Raw genomic sequence first — 3,530 nt, forward strand, 5'->3', positions numbered from 1 at the left:
TGGTAGCAGTGTCTCTGGCCATGAACAATTAACTGAAGTTTGTCTTATCTTTTCATTACACAATAATCATGTTATCATTATTTATCTTAAGGATTCTCTCACTCGTGAATTAAAGTCAGCTCCTCCTAATAGTCTCACAATGCGTCTAGCCAAAGCTTTCTGTAACATTCATAATGATTATGGTATGTATAAACTTAGTGTGACATACACAATGTACATTCAATATTTATGTATACATTGTAGCAGGAAGTTTTAGTTGCCAGAAACTTTCATTGTCTTTTCAAGCAGGCTTTACAAGATCGTTTCGTTGATTTTATTTTTGTTATACTTTTCACTGTCACACCTATTTAATTAGTGCCACATAAGATGGAAGAATGTCTATGGTTTGTGGTTACCACATTTATAAAGACATTTCGAGCCCATCAGTTGAAGAAGAGCTGCCTTTCTTTGTCAAACCTGATAATGCCACCGATTGCTATGCTGTGGCTGTAGTGAAAAGAGGATCTGTTGTGGGTCAAAATTTTAGTTAGATTAAAATTTTATTGTCTTAAAATTTTGTTCAAATTTTTTGGCAATGAAACAAATTAAAATGAGCACCCAACAAAAATTTCCTGCTATACGGTATGTACATTCCACTACATATGTACACACACTATCAAAGATCATATTGTATTGTGTGTCTCTAGGTCTTAAAGCAATGGCTCATATTTGGTATGAAGTGATACATGAACTGCGCTACAGGTGGGAGAATGGTATAGCGTTACCAAGGTAACTATAATTAACTATCAGTTTACATTATGTACATGTACATGAACTGTCTCAGTTTAGGGAAGAGTCATCCTGACATGTCTTGTTGTCTCTTACATCAGAAACTACAAGTAAAGCATTATATTATTACTAGACGAATGTAAAACATTAAGGGGCTCAGCCCCCTAGCCATGCTATATTTTAAAGGTTATATGGTATAGAGCTACATTATTGTACATGTACATGAGTAAATACAGTAGTTTGTAAGTTTGTAATGAAGTTATCATGCTTGGAAATACAAATTTTCTTTATCAGTTTATCACATTCTGCAGCAAAAAAGTTGTGTTGGAAGCCAGAGACAGTAACTGCAGTCATAGGTTAGTCAGTAGTTGTGAGGGCTTTACAAGCTCACAGTAGAGACTTCTCTTGCATTCTTGCTGACTCAAGTGAGTGACTTGTAACTTATAAGGTCAAGAACATGAAGAACAATGAAGAATTGATAGCTGGCGCCATTTTATTTCACTGTGACCACGCCCGTTTTCAAAGAAGATTAAGATTAGGTTATTAAAATAGGAAAATTTTTCATACGGATAAATAGGGGTGACGTACGTGTACAGACAGACATACTCTACTCGAACTAGTGGGCTTCGCCCAATAAAATTCTTTTGTTTATCATTGTTCTTTAGCTATCATACTTTTGCTATTAACTGAATCCATAGTATAGCCCAGTTAATAATAATAAAACATCTAATTTTGATCAGAATCAGCTCAAACTTTTTACATAACATAAGCACATGTACAATTGTACATGTATCAGAAAACATATATAAATGGAGAATTTTTTTTTTCAATTTTGGCAATATTTGGCCCTAGACCTTGACACCTTTTACTAAAGGGTGTCAAAGCATAGATACTGTATACACACATGGATATGAAACAGGAAGTCGGTGTCCAATTAACTCTTTAAAGTTCACCTGTAAACATCATAATCAGCGTAGCTCTATCCTTGGCGCTTTTCTCTCTGTCTATATTTTAAAGAATTTTCTTGAGTAACTTATGTAGTATTGTAATCAATGATCATTCAATAATAATAATAACAACTCTTACACACCGTATAGCTTGAAAATTTTATGGAATGTAAATTTTGTGGTTTTCGTGGTTGAGGGGCTTCCCGCGAAATTTAAACCCAGGAATCATTGAAGTGCCATCCCCTTACAGGCTATGTAAACTGTCAACCACGAAAATTAAACCACGAATTGCCCCACTAGGAGCAAACCACAAAAATATCAACCCACGAAAATTTCAAGCTATACGGTATTAATAAGGTGTGTATGTATGAGAGTATGAGTTAGTTAATATGTTCATACTACAACTTATTTTGTAATATAAGTTATATAGATGTTTTTGTTTTGTTCAGTAAACTTTATAAATATATTCTCATTTCATTTAGTCAACAGCCTCATGTTTACATGACAAAATTATAAGCCCTCCATTCTTATTGGTAACCACCTTTTCTAGACTCTCAAACGGAGTTGCTAGTAACTCTTGGAATCATAATAATAGTGTATTGTTTGTTACATGGACTGAAATAGTAACTCTTGGAATCATAATAGTGTATTGTTTGTTACATGGACTGAAATAGTAACTCTTGGAATCATAATAGTGTATTGTTTGTTACATGGACTGAAACTATTCTCTTGTCAATGTAATGAGAAATGACTGAGATAATAGCCACGAACTAGTTTTTGATATCAATTTTGTAACCTTCTTTTTGAGACTTCTGCACCTGGTATGAACAAGTTACTACTTTGAATGTATTTATTAAGGTCTCTTATGTAGACTGTTTATGGTTTCATTTTTCTAGATGCTATGTTTCAATAGTAATAATATACAGTCAAACCTGTCTATTCCGGACACCTTGGGACCAAATAAAACTGTCCTTATTATAGAGGTGTCCTTATTTCAGAGGTTCATTAATACACATTTATATTGTATTGGGACTGATACTACCTGTCCTGATTATAGAGGTGTCCTTATTTTAGAGTGTCCACAATAGCAGGTTTCACTGTATTTTTTGCAAGTGTTTTAAGGGGTGTGGTTTAATTTTTAGTGAGAAGTAGTGAAATAATAGGTTATTTACAAGGAACACAAGCAGGATGTCAGTGACATTGATGAGACATTGTTACATGATTGTAAACCTTCATATTTATGCTGCCACAGAGAGCTATGAAGAAAGAGATGATGTACATTACAGTGTGTACTGTATGGTGATACAGTAAGTGCTTATAATAATTGTTGTGAATTTTTTTATTGCTATTTTTATAGTTAAAATTTGTTGAAAGACTCATAATAATAATCAGTCTATTTGGTGACTGAAGAATAGAATAATCATTATAATTATAATAATTTTAATAATTATTTGTAGTACTTAGCACAGTACATTCTTTCTTGTAATAGTAAATCTTCACTTTTTATAGTACTAGAATATCAATTGTAACCATTCTATAGCTGTAGACCTGAGCTTTAGTAAGTAATCCAACTGGATCTCTTTCACTATTTTGATTGTGCCATGCTTATACACGTGTGTGCAAACGTAACGATACATCACTTCCGGCGACAATGATCAATCACATCCTGTTTCATATTCTTGTGTGTATACAGTATCTATGGTGCAAAAGGTCCATTGGCAATGCAGGATGTTTTTATACTTTTCCATTCATTTGATGGGAAAGGTTTCCGGATCGGGTGGCCATAGATAATGCAGCTTATTTCAGCCTACTGGA

General features: G+C 33.5%; 1 long non-coding RNA gene across 1 annotated transcript; it reads left to right on the forward strand.

Moving 5' to 3' along the window:
- LOC109581439 (uncharacterized) lies at positions 1 to 909 on the forward strand. The gene is made up of 4 exons (XR_002184638.1): positions 1 to 37; positions 92 to 182; positions 687 to 768; positions 824 to 909. It is a non-coding gene; the product is annotated as an uncharacterized LOC109581439 (long non-coding RNA).
- Positions 910 to 3,530: the final 2,621 nt, after the last annotated feature.

The sequence above is a fragment of the Amphimedon queenslandica genome, unplaced genomic scaffold, assembly GCF_000090795.2.
Source record: "Amphimedon queenslandica unplaced genomic scaffold, v1.1 AMPQUscaffold_13439, whole genome shotgun sequence".
NCBI classification, from domain to species: Eukaryota; Metazoa; Porifera; class Demospongiae; order Haplosclerida; family Niphatidae; genus Amphimedon; species Amphimedon queenslandica.